Source organism: Dermacentor albipictus, unplaced genomic scaffold, assembly GCF_038994185.2.
Source record: "Dermacentor albipictus isolate Rhodes 1998 colony unplaced genomic scaffold, USDA_Dalb.pri_finalv2 scaffold_12, whole genome shotgun sequence".
Lineage (NCBI taxonomy): Eukaryota > Metazoa > Arthropoda > Arachnida > Ixodida > Ixodidae > Dermacentor > Dermacentor albipictus.
The window spans coordinates 1,194,971-1,217,546 of NW_027225566.1; the positions used below are offsets into that span (position 1 = coordinate 1,194,971).

General features: G+C 46.9%; 1 protein-coding gene and 1 long non-coding RNA gene across 2 annotated transcripts in view; both read right to left on the bottom strand.

The window, feature by feature from the left end:
- Positions 1 to 22,576, bottom strand: part of rempA (intraflagellar transport protein rempA) — a 109,433-nt gene that overhangs the window by 57,442 nt on the left and 29,415 nt on the right. The window lies entirely within an intron of this gene.
- Positions 597 to 7,590, bottom strand: LOC139051476 (uncharacterized). Its single transcript, XR_011509383.1, has 4 exons — positions 7,337 to 7,590; positions 4,919 to 5,004; positions 4,097 to 4,316; positions 597 to 690 (listed from the first exon to the last, which is right to left on the bottom strand). It is a non-coding gene; the product is annotated as an uncharacterized lncRNA (long non-coding RNA).

Consider the following 22,576-nt stretch of genomic DNA (forward strand, 5'->3'; position numbering starts at 1 on the left):
ATTAGGGTCCAGGGTACGAAGGCGTGCACTTGTGAACTCGGATTATTTCCATTGAGCTAATGTCAGGTCACGCGCAAGTGTGGAAAGTTCTTTGGCGCCGTCGGTTCTTGAAAGAGGAATGGCAACGCAGTTGAAGCCGTCATGGGCAGATCGGGCAGCTGCGTCTGCTTGATCATTGCCATGTATGCCAGAGTGACCCCTTACAAAAAATGTTGTTGGAAATCCACTGATTTTCCATCGATATATTATTGTACCATCAACAGAAAAATTGTGGAAATTCCATTGGCATTTCATGGAGGATTTGTTGGGAGATCATGGAAAAGTGGCCACCGTGAATCCATTGTATTTCCATGGGAGTATTATGGTGTGGTATTTCCATGGGGTCTCCATGGTATTTTTATTGTGTTGTTTTTTCATGGGATCTTCACTGGATTTTCATTGTACTGTTCTTCCACTGGGTTGTCATTGTATTGCGCAGTATCTTCATGAAGTTGTCATTGCATTTAGTCCTCAATGCAATGACTTCATGTAAGATGCTTACTGAGGCTGAATATGAGGTGCAGCCAGCAGTAACAAACAAGAAGGCATATAAAAAGGCATGGTCTTACTTCATTTTATTTATCACGAAAGCAAGGATAGGCTCTTCTTGATGTATGGAACACTGGCTCCCGGAAACTGAGCAGGTGTATCCTGGAAACATATGAGTAGATGAAACAATGTGCAGCTCTGGCAAATTAAATTAGCAGGCAATAGTGATTATGCAACAAAACTAAGAAATAAATATCTGCTAGAAGCTTTCATGTTTAATCCATGTACTACTGATGTTCTGTATAAGGAGCTATAATAACAGTATAAGGAGTCATGGTAAATGTGGCAAGAGCTTTGTAGAAGCTGCTAGACAAAAAGTATACAAGTGAGCTTCTATGCAGTTTAAACTAGCTTTATGCTTGAATTATCTGCCTGAAAAATCCTGCAATATTTTTGTTTTATCGTTGATTAAATGTTATTACAAATAGCAGTATGCTTTAAATTATCTGATGGTCACTATGGCAATGAAAAGCTTGAACATAGCATATGAAAACATTGCAACTGGAATTCACTACTTTCTGTCACACTTTAATTGGTTTAAGAGAAAACATTCAGCATTCTTAAAGTAGGTGCAGCCTGCTGGTTACACATCACAGCAGTGGTGGTCAGACATGCGGCAAATGAACTAAATTAGCTCCGTGCTCAACGTGACTGTCACAGGAATGTGTGGGGCTCTTCCTCTCTGCATTCACTAAGTTCCTGCTAGAGTGAACCTTTCATGCAACATATATATTTGACACTTTATAATAACAATAAGCGCTAAGTTAACCCAAGAAGTCCTGAAAAATAGTGCAGGCTTTTCTTAGTAAAGAAACAAAGCTACAAGATAGCTAGCACATAGCAAATCGCCGAGCATATATTAAAATGTGCCATCACAAATAGCTGGTGCAGAAGTCAACCTAGGAATATATGTGTGCTATCTGGCCAGCTATGATCTTGAAGCAGCACACTTACATCTGACACGTACACTTAGAAAGGGCGTACACAGGCGCCGGACTGCAACTACTGCTTTATTGCTCAAAGACCCATCTTCTGTAGTGTCTCTTGTGAAGCCTACATGCCCTGATGGCAGTATGGTATGGCGAGAGCCAGAATAAAATGCATAAAAGACACAAATAAAGATGAAATTTTTGGATTTCCACTCTATGAATAACCAAAGTCCAAGATAACAGCGTGCTTCTTCAGAGAATGATACCGAGGGGCAACTGATACACCTATCTTTCCATTTGTCAATTTCTATTGCTTCAAGAATTTCCCGTTTGTTTTTTATGTTCTCTGCGCACAACTTCCGTATCTTTCAATATGGTTTGCAGCCACAATCCTTGCAATGAAACGCTAAATGATCTGAATCTTTAGCCATGTAGTGATAATTGTGCTCAGTTAGCCTCATATTCAAGGACCTGCCCGTCTGCCAAATGTATACCTTGTTACAGGACAGAGGGACCTTATAAACCACTTTCTCTGAACAATTCACATAGGGCTTTCAGTGATTGATTGCACAGGCACTTGTTCCTTTTTTTGCGCCATTCACCTTTTTGCATACGCTCGACAATCACAGAGGCGCGCAAAACACCACATCAATGCAAGCCCTGCGACATATCTTCAGCAGATTTGGGAAATTGTGTGTACATAAGGCATGACCAGCTTGTAATGCCTTGTGTCTGTGCGTGGATCTGCTCACTATTTCTGTCTTCTTTAGTAAGCATTCTGCAACTGATATCAAGAGCTTCGATGAACACCCAGAGCTCTTGAGGCAGGTTACCTGGTTTGTTAAGCTTGTTTCACATTTGTGATGACATGTTTTTTGCAGTGTGTTAAGAAAGCAAGAGCGGACAGTCACCCTTTTCACAAGCTTTGAATGGGCCGAGTGGTAGGGAAAGACAGCTTTGTTGCTCTTTGGCTCATAAGACCAACAGATTTGATGGGAGGATACATATGCACCAAGGTCTAAAAACCTAATAAAACTGCTGATAAGTAGCTTATGTGTTAGTAACAATGACCTGAGGCATTTATAAAACACTGCATTGGTGTGTATGTTGGTCTTATGAACCAAGGAACAACAAATCTGTCCTTCCCTACCAATCGGCACATTCAAAGCTTGTGAAGAGGGCAATTGCCACCAACACCCCCAATCCCCAATCCCCAACCCCTTGAGCGATGGGAGACTTTGTTATCCAGCCCCGCCCTACCGATTCAGCTCGCACTGACGGACAGGGGCCAGGAGCTGCTGGAAACATATGGGTCCCGTAACTAGGGAACCACCCCGTCTGGTGCCTGCGTGCACCACCGATTTATTTCGGGCCCAGCAAATGTTGCTTCATCATCATCATCATCCACTCTTGCTTTCTTAACGCACTGCAAAAATCATGTCATCACAAATGTGAAACCAGCTTCACAAACAAGGTAACCTGCCTCAGGAGCTCTAGGTATCCATCGAAGCTCTTGATATGTTTCAGGTTACTAAACACAAAAAAGTGAGCGGATCCACTCGCAGTCACAAGGACTGTCAAGGCAACGCAGTCATACCTTATGTACACACAATTTCCCACAATCTGCAAAAGATAGGTCAAAGGGCCGGCGTTTATGCAGTGTTTTCCGCACCTGTGCGGTTGTCGAGCCTGTGCAAAAAGGTGAATGGCACAAAAAAAAGAACAAGTCCCTGTGTAATCAACCATCGAAAGCCCAACGTCAATTGTGCAGACGGAGTGTTTTATAGTCCTGTAACAAGGCATACACTTGGCAGACATGCAGGTGCTTGAATATACAAGGCTAAATGAACACATTTATCACTGCACAGCTAAAGATACATGTCATTTAGCCTTTCATTGCAAGGATTGGGGCTGCAAACCCGTCCTGAAAGATACGGAAGTTTTGCGCAGGAAACACAACAAACATAGCTACAGAAACTGACAAATGGAAAGATAGGTCTATCAGTTGCCCCTTGGTATCATTCTCTGAAAAGGCGTGCCGCTATTTAGACTTTGATTATTCAGAGTGGGAATCCGAAAATGTCACCTATATTTGTGTTTTACCCTCGCTCTTGTCACACCTCACTGCCATCAGAGCATGTGTGCTTCTCAAGTGGCACTACAAAAGACGGGTCGTTCTTAAACAATAATGCAGAATGTGCAGTCCAGCGCCTGCGTATGTCCTTTCTATGTGATGCGTATGTGTCAGATGCAAGTGTGCTGCTTCAATATGATACCAACTAGCCCATCAATATACCAACTAGCCCATCAGTATCTTTTAAGCAGCTGTGATCAATCCATAGCTCGACCAATCATTTCTTTTATCGGGCCTCTAAAATTTGTGCATAACTTCGTGGCCATAATGCAAATAATGAAAGAAGGGAACTATTTGTTTTTTTTTACATGAAATATTAGGAACACTTACTATACTTTATCCAGTTGCTAACAGTACAGTTTGTATAAATAGCCTTTCTTCAACTTATATGCATGTTCTGATTTCATTATTTAAGACTAAATGACTACTAAAATAGCGTACACACCTATCGGTCTCTACGCATACGGTGTCGAGGGCCTCCTCCTGAACCGTCTGGCCACGTAGGCAGCTCTTGCCCACAAACAGTGGCTTGCCGTGGAGCCCACCATCAGTAAAGACGTGGTGCAAAAGTGCCCTGACGAATTTTCCACGGCCACTGATAATGTCACAGGCCTGGCTCAGCTGATCGAGGATGTTCTTATCAGCGTCCCGCCACCAATGTCAACCTGTACACAGAAAATTAAGCGACACTTTAAAAGCTCACTTTTGATCACACAGAGCATAAAGGTGAACAATTTATCATCAAATGGACAAGCCGTAAATGACAGCAGAAGAAAAACAAGTGTCTTGCAGCATCGTTGCATTGCAGAGGCATTTCATTGACAGTTACTTGCAGTTACTGACACTGCAGCACATGTGCACGTGTGCGAACAAATATAAGTTGTTCAGAGGTGGACTTAGTAGTTGCCGGCTGGTTGCCCACAGATACACAAGCTGTCGTCAGTGAGTGTGATCTCGAACACGATCATTGTTAATGATTTCTAAATAGCATACAGCACCAGTAACTTTCCTGCAACGGCTTGCTACCTGCCACTATGCTGGCCAGATATAAATTTTAGTCATAGTCATACATTGCAAGATCAACTGCAAATCTTTAAATGATCCATACAGATCCCTTTCGCTATCTGAAGTGATTCCAGGGGCCAGAAGTTGGGAAACACTGATTTAATCTTGCTTTGTTCACGGAATCACTTCAAATGCACTATATTGCCAAAAAAGAAAGTAAAAGAAAGAAGGGAGAACAACTGGCAGCACACAATAAGCGTACCTCTGTGCAAGCAATTACTGGTTCTTCTGGCTTGTTCTCGATGTTGTTGAGGATTTTTCGTAGCCTCTTCACTCTCTTGCCAGCTTCTGCATAATGAGAAAGCAATACAACCACTGAATAAAAGTAATATGTACTTCAACCATTTCAGCAATAAAGCACCAAATGCTACTTCTTTATGCAGCGAAATATCTCACACTTAATAATGAATTTTGCGACACTTTGGTTCTTTTTGTGCATCAGTCACTGATGCGTGATTTGGCGAGCCTGGCATTTAACATGAGTCGGGTGCATGACACTTCGTGATAGTCGAGTGAAGCGAAAAGCCTTCCGTTAAAGTGTTGCAGGTTTTCACACATGCTGCACAGATAGTTTTGAATTTAAGAATAGGCATGTTTATCCACAAAATTAATACAAAAAATTAATGGGTATTTCTTTCAAGCAGCAAAAGGGAAAAATCAGTACGATCAATACATTTTAGTTTTTTTAAAGATGCTTCAGTATTCAATATTCCTCATAAATTCTAGTACGGATTGAATACTATCAGACCCAAACACTGCTGCAGTGTGCTTTTTGTCTCGAGTCATGGAGTTCCTTACAAAAACCGACTAGAGGGCCTCGACACCTATACTTCCATAAATATTACAGGGCACGTACACAGGAGCTTTTGATGTGGAAGGGCATGTTCAACTGGTTCTTGTTATGTTAGCACTGTTTATCCAGTGTGGCAAAGTAGATTCGCACATGCAGGGAAGGGCCTTAAAGATCCTTTTTTTATATTCACAGAAAGCATTAACCAGATGGTGTAAGATTGTTGCCTGCTTTTGATGTGTCATGCAAGTTTGCAATAGCATCAGACACAATGTGCCCTGCACTCTTCTCCAGATGCTGTGGATGCCACTATTTAAAGTATTTTATAAATGCAGTATTACATAACAGCTACACAGTGAAATGCCATCAATAATAAAAAATGTATATAAGTGCTTGATGCTTACGTAACCAAGTGTTTCTTGCTACCAGCTGCTGTGTTAGCAATGTATTTTATTTGTGTGACTGAATGAATTAGTTGAATATTTTTATTGTTCACTGCATATGTTTTAGGAATACTGAAATAGCAAGAACCAAATTCTTTTACCAACAGTTTTTCACAGGGCGTTTAAGAGGAACTTTCAAAAGAAAGTGTCTGATATTACGACATCTTTATGACAAGGCACTTTTCTGTGTGAACATAAAAGTAGGAATTTGGGTCAGTCCTCCGAAGGAAAAAATATCCCAGATTTGGTCTAAAGGTTGCATCTTTTCTCACGTATTCAGAGGCTTGCATGCTTTCATAATCTTCTTTCTTTTTTTTTGCCAGAAAAGAAAGAAGATTGACTATATTTATAGTAACTCCGGATTAACAAGTCTTTTTCTGTGATACACTACAGCTTTGAGCAAAATCTTGTTCTTTAACATATCCAGAGTACACAAACAATTTCGTAGAAATGCTTTTGCAACATGAAAAAGATACCCAGGGCTGGGAGAGAAACTGGTGGCGTCAATCAAATGCGCTTTAGGCATTCTTTTTCGACGTTACAACACGGTGGCATTCGATTCGCGAATGATCAACCAGCCTGTTTTATAGGACGATCCGCGTTTATTACACATCTCACGATATCGGCCACGACATTTCTGCATGATTATTTGATGACAATACAAGGAAAAGACGGTCCGCCAATTTGATGTTCACATAAACGGCTGTGGCATGGGTCCTGCTGCAACGGTAATACTTGAAACAGGGTCATGCAAGTTAAACATTCAAATTTTGTGATTTTACTATCCAAAGCCACGATCTCATTACAAGGCACGTAGCAGCGTACGACTGAATTAAATTTGAATCTTTAACAAGCACCCATACCCAAGCACGAGCGTTTTTTGCATTTCGCTCCATCTAAATCCGGCTGCCGCAGCCGGAGTTGCACCTGCGGCCTCAAGGTCAGTGGCGCAACACTAAGCTACCGCAACGGGTGGGGACGAGCATGACAACACAGGAACAGGCGCCCTTGTTTTAAGTGGTTCCGTGCATTTCAGTTCGCGATAAACTTGGCTACCGTGTAGTACAGACGAATAGGCCAGGCTGCTAAATACACAGCTTAAACAGACGACATGACCCCACCTTGGCGCTCGATGGACCGAATGAGCATGCAACACGCTACACATGCACCCGGGACCGGCCCGGCACGAAATGTTTTGAAACACCGATGCCGTGCACCACGCGTGAATCAGACACAGCTCGGAGTGGTTGACTGACACAGCACCAGCGCCACAGGCGCAAGTCAGCCCGACGTACATCCAGCAACAAAAAAAGCACCCCGCGACTTCTACGACACCAGTCAGAACGTTGCCGATCAGTTATACACACAATACAAGAAACGTACTTACCGTCGGGTCAGCCGGCGCTCCATTCTTCATGCACGCTTCCACGCAGCCCAGTCGGTGGCATACCTCCGCGTCAGCCAGTGGACGGACGGGTACATTCAGCTTTTCGTCTCCGACGCTCTTGGCAAAAATGTCTCTTGTCGCGCAACAGCAGATCACAACACACACGCATGCTTACAGCTCACGACGCACACAACGCGCACACGGAGACCACGAAAGAAAGCAAAATGGCGACGAAAACAACTGCGAACACAACTGCCAAACAAGCAAACACGCAAAAAAAAAATTTCAATGTTGCTTGTTAACTTTCGTATATTTCGCTAAGTTTGGTAAAAAAAACTTTAAAAAATATTTCGTTCGGGAAGAACTTCTATAATTTCTTTGCAAAGCTGTCAGTTATACACAAAGTGTAATAAAATAAATTATGTTGCTGCGCAAATAGCAATTGTCTGCGTTGAAACAATGATTTAGTATCAATGGCAATGTTGAAGCATAACCTCCGAGATTTCCTCCGTGACGACACATCGTTTTGATCTCGAAGGCTACAAATCCATCAAGTTGTCACGAAGCGATTAGTTGCAAATGGTGGTGATTCACCACTGGTTTGGCTCATTCCCTAAGTGCTCGTTGTTTCAGCCGCGCGAATGCAGTGGCAAAGCTGTGCTGCTTAACCAATGCGCTGATGGTTACGTTACGCGGCAACGATGGCGCGAGAAGTGAACGGCATCAATCGACAAATGTTTTCTTCTGACGACGGGCAGGTCGCGCTTGCTGATGCGAACATGAGTCTGTATGAGTCGCGTCTCGGTCGCTATATATAGATGTAAAACTTGAATAAATCAAGCAGACTAGGAGACTATTTGTCTCCGCCCTGTTTCAAAAGTTTTTGGTGCTGATAATTATCATCATCATCATCATTTTAGTTTGTCGCGTGACCTCTGCCAATCGGCGTGTGGGCGCGCTTACACTGAATTTTGTTGCATATTTTGCCGTAATGTAATAGTGTAAATTTACGCGAGGTCGCCTTTCCGCAGGCTCTGTATTGTTGTGGTAGCTTGTGATGCCACGTGATATAAATTTTGGTAAGGTCCAGTAGGATCCGTACATCGACGTACCGATAGTTCAACAAAACAAAAGTTCAAAAACCGGTTACCTCTCAGTGTTCTGGATGCTTCTGCATGCATTGAGGAAGACATGAAGCTACGCCGACGACAAAGGCGCTCTTTGTCCAGCCAGTTTCGATTTCAAGGAGCCTGCCAAGGGGAACTAATTGTTCGCGAAGCTCCCACATAAAATCCACTATTCAAAATTTGATCATTGGGATAGGTAGTGTCGAGCACGGGCACCAAAGTACTCATTTTCTGTAGCCACCTATTGCTGATAATTAGAACGTTAATTAGCGTAAATTTGCTAATTACGCACGCAAGTGCGGCAATTGTTCTGTATCTAGAGGCCGCCAATCTGTACACTCTTATGGTAAACATAACATTACCGCGATTTATATTTTGCAATTTTAAAAATTTGGTGCAGCAAAAAAAAGTACCCTGTACGCTGCCCAGTGGGATGAACCTCTTCTCTCCTTGGTAGCACAATGTTCAAGCTTTACACTGCATCACCTACACTCAATCTTTTTCAGGTCTCCCATTGCAGTTATAGCGCACATTGCAATATCCGCAGTGATTAAAATAAGTTGAACCTATCCGGAGATTGTGCATTTGGCGCTGCAGCGGCTCAATACAGCATTATTTTGCATTAATAATGCATTAGTACATTATCTTGCAGTGGCCTTTATTCTGCACTTGAACGTACAACTGCCTGTGCAACAAATTTTTTAATAATTGGTTGAAGCTCTGGCCAGATTAATTACGCCATTTCATGTTGTAGCCTAAACTAAGGAACTAAGAAACTAATTAACTAAGGAACCTAAACTAATGGTTATTGTTTCGTGTAAATTGTATGTCGCCTGTTTAACTCGGTCCAGTTGTTGGCATTACACAATGGAATTTGAACATTATTTCATCAATAAAAAAATTACTGTGTAGTTGTCAATAAAAATTTTATTGAACAACCATGGTGCTGGCTCAATGAATGTTGTAATTTTGTGGAGTTTCTATGGAATCAATGATAGTACAACAGATCAACAATGGAAATTCAAGAACCATTTTTGTAAGGGACTAGGCAACCATTGATATAATATATCGTGTCCTTCTTCAACTGTGCGATGGTGGACTTCCCTGATCTCTGAGACGAGCTGCTCATGTGATCCATGACGCAGTGCTGAGAGTACAGTGGTGAGCAGCCTTGTCTAGAGCGCGCCGACGATGCTCTGCGGAGCAAGTCAGCGCCACCTAACGTTGCGCTCTGGGTTTGAGTTATGTGTCCCGCGCGCAGGCGCGGCAGAAACAGAGGCATGCCTGCTCATCGCTTCCTTGTCCAGCCACCGTCTTGCGAGTTCATTTCGTGCCGCCAGGGACGCGCTGCCTGCAGTTGTGACGCTGTGACGGCGGCGAGGGCGTCGCCATGCCGCCGTGTTTCAAATTCTCAGATCTGTATGGATGCCAAATGCGGTGTCACTTGTAGCTAGCTGATACCACATCGCGACGGCACGCCATCACACAATACGCCTGCAACGCATGGTGCGTGGTGGTAACGCTCAAACCCTATATATAGAGTATACGGACAAGACGAAAATAGACACCAAACAACCATATAGGCCCAATTCTCGCACTCTTAGCCTGATCTGCGCCTAAAACGCGCGATCACCCGCTATCAATTAGACGTGCTTCAGAAACGCGCGATCACCCGATATCACTTGGACGTGCTTCAAAAACGCGCGATCACCTGATATCACTTGCACTTGCTTGCCTAGCCGCCCCGTGATTCGCGCGAAACGCGTTGGTTTTCCGGCCGCTGTTACATATCATTCAGTGCAGCCCTGGCGGACTGAAGCGCAAGCACTGAGGCCGAGAACCCACGAGCAGGCACCGCTTTATTTTGGCCGCGCATGCGCACGAGACGCATAGCTCAAACCCAGTGCGTAACGTTAGGTGGCGCTGACTTGCTCCGCAGAGCACCGTCGCCGCGCTCTAGACAAGGCTGCTCATCACTGTACACTCTGTGGGGCTGCCTTGGAATCACAGAAGGCTGACCATGCATGGGGAGGTTCCTCCAGAATGAAATGAAGAGCCGCACGTAGGGCTACCAGTTCAGCAGCTGTCGCTGATGATACATGTGACGTTTTCAGCTGTATTTTGACGGATCTTGTTGGTATCACCACAGCAGCAGCTGAACTTGCAGATGTGACTGAGCCATCGATGTACACCTTATGTAAATGTCCTAGTTACTGGAAAAAGGAATGCGTTGCTCAGATGGGTCTTGTGCTCAAGTTATCGATAAAGGACCTGTCACGTAGGCAGAGCGCTGCAACTGGTGTAAGGATGCGCGATATTATTTTCAAAACCGAATCGACTACGCATAAACCGATTTTAGAGTATAGTTTTCGAATAATAACAATTTCTTTCAACACAAAATTCGAGTTCTACAAAATTTTGCTTACTGCACAATGAAACCAACCAAAGCAGATCGCAACGCTATGCATTAATATTGACACGTGTACTTATCTTGATTGGGCAACGACGTTTCGCCGCCTAACAAATGTAATCGCACAGCGTGGGACGCGCCTGCATGTATCCGAAGTTTTTGGAAATTTGTCGATGCTTCTATCCGCTGTCTGTTGTCGCGGAACCTTATGTTATCTGATTTCATCACCTGCCGCGAATGGTGTAGAACTTTGTGGAAGGCACGCGGGTCCCAACGATTAGTCTGGAACATTCGACGACTGTTGTATAAAAGCCGACGCGCATGACCCACTGATCAGATTTTCGACGATCGCCGACCGTGTTCGCCGCTATCGTTGTGCTATAAGTGTAGCCTGTTTTTGTGGGCACAGGTTCGCCCAATAAAAGTTAGTTTTGTCTTTCACAGTGTTACTACTGTGTTCTTCAACGTCACCACCACGTGACATCTGGTGGAGATGCTTGTGCGCTCATGTTCCGAACGCCCCTGCAAAGCCGCGATCCAAGCCCGAAGCCCGAGGACAAAACCAACGTCGCTCAAGACCAGCGTGCTAGCCGCCGACTGCAAGAACTGCCCCCAGAGCACGGACTTCTACCTGAGACGAGCAGGAAGATTGCCACCAAGTCCACCCCAATGGCAGCCCCAGCATCCCCCGTCGTGCTGCAGCAGCCCAAGGAGCCCCCCACGTTCCGCGGTTCAACATTCGAGGACCCGGAAACCTGGCTCGAGACGTACGAGAGGGTCGCTGCATTTAACAGCTGGAACAGCGACGACGAATTGCGACATGTCTTCTTCGCATTAATTGGAAGACGCTGCCAGGACGTGGTTCGAGAACAGAGAAGCCACCTTAACGACCTGCAGCTGCTTCCTGCAGACATTCACAAGCGTCGTACGCCGAGAACGAGCCCAAGCATTACTAGAAACACGAGTGCAGCTGCCTAAAGAGACCACCGCGATTTTTACAGAAGAAATGAGCCGCCTATTCCGCCACGCCGACCCGGAAATGTCCGAGGAAAAGAAAGTCCGGCTACTAATGCGTGGTGTAAAGGAGGAACTTTTCGCCGGTATGGAACGAAACCCACCGAAGACCGTCGACGAGTTTCTTCGCGAGGCCACTAGCATCGAGAAGACACTCGAGATGCGTAATGCTATGTTCAGACTACCTGCACTACGTACGGATCGTTCGCACGAAACGTAAGCGTAAACGCAAAAAGCGCAACTACTTTGTTCACACTACTGCTGCATTTAGCGGAAGTACGCAACAATCGCAACCAGCCTGGGCGTAAATGTTGGAGAACCCGCTACTTTTACGACAGGCACAGATACGACTGTTACGACGCCACCAATGCACGAAGCAGTTTCGGTTTGCATCTTCCGGTCACGGAGCTTCCGGCCTCCCCATATTCCGCGTTTTCATCCGGTGACCGCCTTCCCAGCCATCCGGCGTTGCAACGCTGTTCCTTGCTGCTGCTGCCGACGCCATGCGCGTTTTCCCGGGTTCGCGCCGAACGCGCGCGGTGTCCCTGAGTGCAGTGCGGTTTTCCGGTCTCATTGTGTTGTGTACATTGTCCGTGCCTAGTGATGATGCTAAGTGCGGAAGCTTCTTCGCTGTGCAGCGATGAATAACTAATTGAAAGAAGTGCGACAGAGGCTGATACTCTATGACCAGCGCGTGAGAACTTTGGTCTTATAGAGCCTCGACCTGCGCTAACAGCCGCTTGCTGATCGGCGCCATGTTAAAAAATGCGAACGCGGCTGTCCCAGAACAGTGATTGGCCAGTCGTAAAAAAACGTATCTTATCGAAAGGCTCAATGTGAACGTAGGCGGTTGCTGGCTACGTAAACAGTCGTTCCAGCAGTTGCACAAATTGTAATAAATAAGCCACTTATAGCGGATGCGACTGTAGTCTGAACGCGGCATTACGCCGCAATTCCGTCGACCACCGCCGCCGCCGCCGCCGCCAGCACGCCCACCCGTCGCCCAGCGCAGCTACCTGAGGAAGACCGACGTTTGGCGCGCTCCTGACCACCGCCCGCTCTGCTACCACTGCGGGGAAGCGGATCACGTCTACCGACGATGTCCATACCAGGAAATGGGACTGCGAGGTTTCGCCGTCAACGCTCCGCGCCCGCAGCAAGGTGAACGCCCTCGCGAAATCGCTGACTACCTCGCGGCTACTGTAGAGCTCTCGACGACCATCGCGTTCGCCATCACCAGGCCGCTACCTGTCGCCGCAGCGCCGACCATACACTGGCCCAGCCCGGGGCCGGTCAGCGAGCCCATATCCGGAAAACTAAAAGCAGCATCCGATGGATGTGGGGTTGCTGTTCGTCGAACTGACGAAGATCCTCCGCCGCCGACGAAGACGACGAAGAGACCATCCCGACGACATAACGACACGCCGCCGTCCCGACGAAGTCGGGAAGCCAAGACTATACCTACGAAAGACGACTTGACGACGCGACGTTCCAGCTTCAGTTGAACACGACGCAGCCGTGATCCGACACCAATACCTAACTGTAACGCCAGACAAAGAACCACCGACCTCGACGTGCTTCTCGACGGCCACGCCGTTACCGCCTTAGTGGACACAGGGGCTGATTATTCCGTCATGAGTGGACACATCGCCGCACAGTTGAAGAAGGTTACGACTGCACGGGAAGGCCCTCAAATTCGAACCGCTGGAGGACAGCTCATCACGCCGACTGGAATCTGCACGGCAAGAATTACCGTTCATGACCGGACTTACCCTGCCACATTAGTTATCCTCCAACAGTGTTCGCGAGACGTCATTTTCGGCACGGACTTCCTGAACCAACACGGCGCAATCATCGACCTGAAGTCGAAGTTCATAACGCTGTCGGAAGATCGAGCGATTCCGTCGGAGAGCTCTAGTAGTCGCCATGCCTTAAGCGTGCTCGAAAGTCAAGACACCCGCTGTGGTTGCTCAGTGGCTATGGTGTTGGGCTGCTGAGCACGAGGTCGCGGGATCGAATCCCGGCCACGGCGGCCGCATTTCGATGGGGGCGAAATGCGAAAACACCCGTGTGCTTAGATTTAGGTGCACGTTAAAGAACCCCAGGTGGTCAAAATTTCCGGAGTCCTCCACTACGGCGTGCCTCATAATCAGAAAGTGGTTTTGGCACGTAAAACCCCAAATATTATTATTATTAAAGTCAAGTCAGCATCTCGCCTCACTCCAGCATTGTCATTTCCGTAGGCACCAAAACGTCTGACGACGTAGAAGGCGTCATCGAGGATGACCAAGGTCTACTGCTAGACCGTGAAATTTGCGTTGCAAGAGGGATCGCTCGGCTGCATGGAGGGAAAACTGAAGTGTTACTGACAAACTTCAGCCAGGAGTTCAAGCACATCAACAAGGCCACGACGATCGCGTACATCGAGAAAATTCTGGAAACCAGCAATGCGTTTGTCCTCTCGGATTCCGCCGCATCTACCCCGACGACCATGGATCCCGAACCAGACTACGACATTAATCCAAGTCTCCCCGTGATTAAGCAACAGCAGCTCAGAAGTCTGCTCCGACGATACAAAGGCTGCTTTTCGACGTCATCGCGGATTCGACAAACACCAGTCGCCAAGCATCGCATAATCACCGAGGAGTACGCTCGACCACTCCGCCAGAGCACTTACCGAGTTTCGCCGCGAGAACGTGAAGCTATAACAGAAGCTATAACGAAATGCTGCGAGACGACATCATCCAGCCGTCGAAAAGCCCGTGGGCATCCCCCGTTGTCCTGGTGAAGAAAAAGGACGGAACCCTACGTTTCTGCGTCGATTATCGTCGTCTGAACAAGATCACGAAGAAGGACGTATACCCCTCACACGGATAGACGACGCATTGGATCGCCTCTGCAACGGTAAATACTTCTCGTCAATGGACCTCAAGCCTAGCTATTGGCAAATAGAAGTCGACGAAAGAGATCGCGAAAAGACCGCCTTCATCACCCCAGACGGCCTCTACGAGTTCAAGGTTATGCCATTCGGACTGTGCTCCGCGCCTGCAACGTTCCAGCGCGTGATGGACACGGTTTTAGCAGGATTGAAGTGGCAGACCTGTCTCGTATACTTGGATGACGTCGTCGTCTTCGCCGGAAATTTCGACGTTCACCTTAGGCGGCTTGCAACAGTACTAGAGGCCATCAAGTCATCAGGGCTCACTTTGAAGCCGGAAAAGTGCCGCTTTGCTTACGATGAGCTTCTGTTCCTAGGCCACGTAATCGCCAAATCTGGTGTCCGCCCAGACCCGCAAAAGACAGCTGCCATCGCACACTTCCCGCAACCCACCGAAGAGAAGGGAGTGCGTAGATTCCTTGGCATGTGTGCCTACTACAGGCGCTTTGTCAAGGACTTTTCACGTATCGTTGAGCCGTTGACACGTCTAACTAAATGTGATGTTGAGTTCAAGTGGAAAACGCCGCAGTCCGACGCATTTGAAGAACTCAAACAACGCATGCAGTCGCCGCCGGTACTTGCGCACTTCGACGAGTACGCCGATACAGAAATTCATACTGGCGCCAGTAGCCTAGGCCTCGGTGCCGTTCTAGTCCAGAGGAAAAACGGAGTCGAACAGGTGATAGCTTATGCAAGCCGGTCGCTGTCAAAAGCGGAAGGCAACTATTCTACGACCGAAAAAGAATGCCTCGCCATCGTTTGGGCTACAGCTAAATTTCGTCCTTATCTATATGGCAGGCCATTCAAAGTCGTCAGCGAGCATCACGCGTTGTGTTGGCTAGCGAATATAAAGGATCCTTCAGGACGACTGGCGCGGTGGAGCCTCAGACTACAAGAGTACGACATCACTGTAACCTACAAGTCCGTACGAAAACACTCCGATACCGATTGCCTATCACGCGCCCCCATTGACCCGCCACCGAAAGATGACGAGAATGACGACGCATTCCTTGGAATGATAAGCGCGGAAGACTTCGCTGAACAGCAACGGGCAGACTCGGAGCTAAAAGGCCTCGTCGAATATTTGGGAGGGCACAACGACGTTGTCCCCAGGGCACTTAAGCGCGGATTATCTTCCTTCACGCTTGAAAAAAAGCTACTCGTGAAGAAGAACTTCTCACCAGTCCGCGCCAACTACCTTCTTGTTGTTCCGTCGGCGCTGCGTCCAGAAGTACTGGGCGCCCTACATGACGATCCGACCACTGGACACCTTGGATTTTTCCGGACACTATCGAGGATACAAGAAAAGTATTATTGGCCGCGCCTGACCACCGATGTCGCCCGTTATGTCAGAACATGCCGAGACTGTCAGCGACGCAAGACACCGCCGACAAGGCCAGTCGGATTACTACGGCCAATCGAGCCTCCTTGCCGATCAGCAGATCGGGATAGACATGCTGGGACCCTTTCCGACGTCAACAACTGGAAATAAGTGGATCGTCGTAGCGACGGACTACCTCACCCGCTTTGCTGAAACTAAAGTTCTACCGAAAGGCAGCGCAGCCGAAGTGGCGAAATTTTTCGTCGAGAACATACTGCTGCGCCATGGTGCTCCAGCAATCCTCGTCACCGACAGAGGAACGGCTTTTACAGCAGGCGTGCGATCGCGCAAACAGCTCGCTTTTCCGTTCTCTCGCTTGCCCTCTCGTGATTCGTTGGCGCCCGCGCGTTTCGTCACGGCTGTCATTGCGCCGGGGCGGGACCACAAAATGCGCTTACGTAACACTCCTGTCAATCATTCCAAAACCGAGTGAAATCGGCCGCTATCGTGGAACGGTCGGCAAGGGCATTCGTTTCGAAGAATGAATGGCCGTTGCCATAGCAGCGCTAGTAGCAGACGATGCGCCTGTCATCTGCTCATAATGTCGGCGCTCGCCGAACATGGCTGGCCCTGGCGGGGGTCCAGTTTTTGTAGATGAAAACGCCATCGCCATCGCAGAACGTTAGCGATATTAATTATTGAAAACAACTGTGATCACAGTGAAATTAAATGTTGTGCCTGCGCTGTGATCAATATAGTGTTTTTTTTAATTTTCATTTATGTGAGCGCATTTGGCAAGAATGCTCGTGGTTTCACGTTGTGCTCGGAGAATCGCGTTTATTGTTCGGCGGTTTGGCGCTCACTAGTCACGATGGTCGCTCCTATTGTCGCGCTTTTGGAGTCTCTCGGGCAGCCTCCACGACGCATCTTTCCTGACGCATTTGACGAGCTTACAGTGGAAGAGTTCCGCGAGCACTTCAGACTCTCGAAGAGCACTGTGCGGTGGCTCTGCGAGCAATTGGATGACGTCATCGGTGGCCTTCGGACCGGTGGCATCACGACGCAAGACAAGGTGCTTTTTGCTCTCCGTTTCTTCACGACGGGGAGCTTCCAAAGATCCATCGGCAGCGAAGAATTTGTATCCATGGGGCAGGCTTCCGTGAGCGACAGCATTCACGCAGTTACGGAAGCAATAACCGCGGTGGACCGGCAACAGGGTTGGGTGAGCTTCCCGTTGACAACGGTCGGCAAGGCTAGTGCAAAGGCGGCCTTTGCGGATCGCGGCCCCATTCCCGGTGTAGTGGCCTGTGTCGACGGGATGGGACGCTCATAGCGATCAAACAGCCTGAAGGATTCAGTCCGGGCGAGACTGCGGGCTTCATGTGAAGAAAAGGGTTCTACGCATTGAATGCCATGATCGAAAGTACTCACGATCTGCCATTTTTTGCACGCTTTCATTTTTTATGGTAGGCTCACACACTCCCGTCACCGAGGAGGTGCCAACCAAATTGAGGACACGGCCACGAAGGCCCGGCAGGCGGCCTCTACCCGTGCCGCTGCAATTACGGACAGCATTGTAAATATCGCGAGCAACAGAACCACTCCTCGCAGTCACCTTTGACTTGCGGAAGCTGCGGCGGCAAAACACCTGCCATTGTTCTGCTGTCTTCGTGGCCGGGCCCTCTGCGTTCAGCAGGGCGGCAAGCTCGCTCCAGAGCTGCCGTTTACCCTCGACCGCGCAATCTTGGGTCAGCGCGCACGATGTCAAGGTACGGGTGGCCCTCCATGAACGCAACCAACAGTTCGCGCTGATGCGGCGACACGTGCGGGCCAAGTCTTACGTTTTCGTGCGACGACATAACGATTCGCAGTCGATGAACAGTGATCGCCAATTGAACTGCGCGCTCCCGCCAATTTGTTTTGGCGTGTGCGATACCGCCTAGGGGACCAAACCAAAATATATGCCGCTTAAATTAGTTTTCTTGTCTCGCATGAAATTTCCGAGGCAGATTATATGTTGCAACAGTAAGAATTTCTTCCTTATATTACGTGTTTAATTATTAAAGCATCACAAACATTCTGCTCGTAATATATCGTCCCCGATCAAAGCCCAAACTGGTGACGCAAACTTCCGGGTCTGGGCTCGCTCGTTTACTGGCTGTGCTCTCCCTCCCGTTCTCACAAATCTTGCGGACGGCCCACTTTGTGACGTCGCAGCCAGGCCGAATGAACGGAAAAGGGAGCTGTTTGCGCGATCGCACCCCAGAGCTCATGCAAGCCATTCTGCAATACAGCCACACAAGTCACGGGAGGACAACTGCCTACCATCCGCAGACGAATGGTCTTACGGAGCGCCTGAACAAGACCCTCGCCGACATGCTAGCAATGTACGTCGACGTCGAGCACAAGACGTGGGATGCGGTCCTGCCGTACGTAACATTCGCTTACAACACGGCGGTGCAAGAAACAACACAGATCACGCCATTCAAGCTAGTGTACGGCAGGAACCCGACGACGACGCTCGACGCCATGCTGCCGCACGTCTCTGACGAGGAGAATCTTGACGTCGCTACCTATCTCCAGCGCGCCGAAGAAGCCCGACAGCTCGCCCACCTGCGGATCAAGAACCAGCAGAGGACCGACAGCCGATACTACAACCTCCGACGACGCTTCGTCGAGTACCAGCCCGGCGACCGTGTTTGGGTATGGGCCCCTATACGCCGACGAGGACTGAGCGAGAAGCTTTTGCGTCGCTATTTCGGACCGTACAAGATCATCCGACGTATTGACGCGCTGGACTATGAGGTCGTGCCAGACGGCATTTCGCTGTCACAGCGGCGCCGCTCACGACCTGAAATAGTCCACGTTGTGCGGCTCAAGCCGTACTACCAGCGTTAATGAACTTTGGGGCTTCGCGTAACTGACCTTGGACTTTGTTTATTTTTGTTGTTTTGTTACTTATATTAAGTGTCCTTTTGTGTTTCGCTCTCTTATATTAATAGCATCGGGACGATGCTTTTTAAGAGGGGGATATTGACACGTGTACTTATCTTTATCGGGTAACCACGTTTCGCCGCCTAACAAATGTAATCGCACAGCGTGGGACGCGCCTGCATGTATCCGAAGTTTCTGGAAAGTTATCGATGCTTCTATCCGCTGTCTGTTGTCGCCGAACCTTACGTTATCTGACTCCATCGCCTGCCGCGAATGGTGTAGAACTTTGTGAAAGGCACGCGGGTCCGAACGATTAGTCTGGAACATTCGACAACTGTTGTATAAAAGCCGACGCGCTTGACCCGCTGATCAGATTTTCGACGATCGCCGACCGTGTTCGCCGCTATCGTTGTGCTATAAGTGTAGCCTGTTTTTGTGGGCACAGCAAATCATATTGACCGCAAAAAAGACGGGGACAGAGGAAGAAAACACATAAACAGCACGGGCGGTAACTGTTGAAAGTTACCGCCCGTGCTGTTTATGTGTTTTCTTCCTCTGTCCCTGTCTTTTTTGCGGTCAATATGATTTGCAGTAAGTACCAACTAGGCCAAACTGAAGTTCTTGTGGGCACAGGTTCGCCCAATAAAAGTTCGTTTTGTCTTTCACAGTATTACTACTGTGTTCTTCAACGTCACCACCACGTGACAATATAAGATCCTATATTTTTGTTTATTTATTTATTTATTTACAATACTGCTACTCTCATTTGAGAGCGTGGCAGTTGGGCGATACAGTAGACATGTATATGAATACGCATTAAGGCAGAACAGTAATTGAAAAAGAGGAAGAAAAAAGAAAAACAATTGCCCAAGGAAGGTAATATAAGAAAGAAGCTGAGTTTGGAAACAAAAATGCAAGTTTTCACATGATAGTTAATCAACATGATACTGGCAGTTAAGAACACGTAAGTAACTAGTTATACAAAAAATAGGAGCGAACGGAAAAATAACACTTAACGCGTGAAGAATTTTTAAATTGTGTGAAGGGATGCGCAACATACACTTTGAGAGCGAGAAGACACGAAATGGAAAAAAAGGAACAATCTAAGCAAGCAATCAGCAGGTAATGACAGTTACAACAATTATCTTAGGACTAGCAGTAGTACAGTAATGACAATTTATTTTGGGAACACAGTGTACCATATGTCCACATAACGACAATCAAACCAAAATGGAAAAAGAAAAGTGGGAAGTCGAAAGCAACACAATGCAGAATTTGTGACGATGACCCGTGCGATGATAAATTGTTTTATTTACGCACTGCAGCTTCCACTTGTGAAGTAAATTCGGACAACGATTCGATGGCGGTTATAGTAGGATCAAGGCGGTTCCATTCAGCAATTGTAAGGGGGAAGAATGAATACTTAAACGTGTCAGTGTTGCATGTGTATTCTGTTAAAGTGTGCGCATGTTTGTTACGTGTTTTTCGAGCCTCAGAAAATGAAATGTACCTGGACGCATCTATCTTATAGTTATTTTTTAGAAGCTGAAACAAGAACTTCAGGCGAGCGTGTTTTGCCCTGGTAGATAGCATTTGCAATCCAGACTGCGTTAAAAGATTAGTCGGTGAGTCGGTGCGTTTATATTTATTGTGAATGAACCGTATAGCTTTTCTTTGTACTGCCTCTAATTTTGTTATGTTAGTTGTTGTATGAGGAAACCAGACTGTGCATATTCGAGAACCGGCCTAACGAACGTTGTGTAGGCCAGTAGCTTCGTTGATGTTGTAGAGAGCGCAAGGCTTCTTTTGAGGAAGAATAATTTGCGTAATGCTCCTGCCGTGATATTCGAAATGTGTTTATCCCACCTGAGGTCTGAGGTTAATGTAACTCCCAGGTATTTATGTTAGTGGTATGCCGTTAATCTCATATATAAAGTTAGATGGTTTTGTTTTCCTTGTTACGGTCATGACGACAGACTTTTTTACGTTAATTGACATCTGCCAATTAGAGCACCAAATAGCTAGAGTGTTGAGGGATGTATTAAGTGCGATGTTATCGTTATAATTAGTGATTTCCCTTAGATAACGCAGTCGTCAGCGAACAGTTTTATATTACAACCAATGTTAGCTGTGATGTCATTAATATAGATTAGGAAGAGTAATGGCCCAAGAACTGACCCTTGGGGAACTTCGGAAGTAACGGTGGCAGTGTTAGATAGCATTTCTCCGTAGGTTACAAATTGTGAACGATTGGCTAGAAATTCTTTTATCCAGGCTGAAAGGAGCCCTTTCCCAACAACACTTTCAACTTTAGCGATTAATTTGTTATGGCACACACAATCAAATGCCTTAGATAGATCAAGTAAAATCATGTCAGTCTGGCCGCGGTGATTGATATTATATGCAAGATCGTGGACGGACTAGTTCTGTTAGTTGGGTTACTGTTGATAAACCACTGCGAAAACCATGTTGGTAGGGAGACAAGAAGCCAATGCTCTCTAGAAAAACCATTATGTGCTTTAAGATTATGTGCTCTAGAAGCTTACAGGATGTACTAGTTAATGAAATGGGTCTAAAATTTGAAATTTCTGCTGTGTCGCCTGATTTATGGATAGGTATTACCTTTGCAATTTTCCAGTCGTTCGGTAGTTGTGAAGTCGTGAGTGATTGACGAAAAATTATGCCGAAGTATCTACTGCACCATTCCGCATACCTTTTCAGAAAGTCGTTAGGTATGTTGTCAGGACCACTGCCTTTTTTAGGGTCAAGATTAAGTAGAAGATTAAGTATGCCAGCGTCCGTAATGTCTAATTCGCCAATGCTTACGCCCTGTCTCGTTAGAATGGGGAGAATAATGTTATTGTCTGTAGTAAATACAGATTGAAAAAAAATTTATATGCGTTGGCTTTCGCAGTTTCTTCCTCTGGGCTTAAGTGGGACGCTTCTCTATCATTGGTGCGAAAGTGCCTCCAGAACCTTCCGGGATTATTAGTAAGAAAGCTCGGTAACGTTACATTAAAATAATATTCTTTTGCTCGTTTGGCTGCAAGCTTGAATTCCGCGATGGCATTAGGAAGTTTCATCACCCTGGATTTGTCCCCTCCTTTAATTTTTATTGTTCTACGCAATCTTTTCAGACGGCGCTTTGCCTGAATTACTTCTCGGGTTATCCAGGGATTATTTTTGGGCGGCCGCTTGGTTTTAGTGGGCACGTAGTTCGTGACGCAGTAGAGGACGATAGATTTGAACCTAAGCCAAAGGGAATGTACGTCAACAGAGGCATTGGAACCCATTTGGGAAAAAGGCTGGAACTCGTGGTCAAGGTATATTAGTATGCTATTGTCATCAGCGTTTTGGAAGTCGGGTACTATAGACACAGGAAAGTGGGTAGTAGTACCAACGAGTGGTAACACGCATACTGGTACGTCATGATCTGATATGCCACGAATTACGCCAGTTCGTACATGGTTAATATCGAAATGATGGCTGATAAATA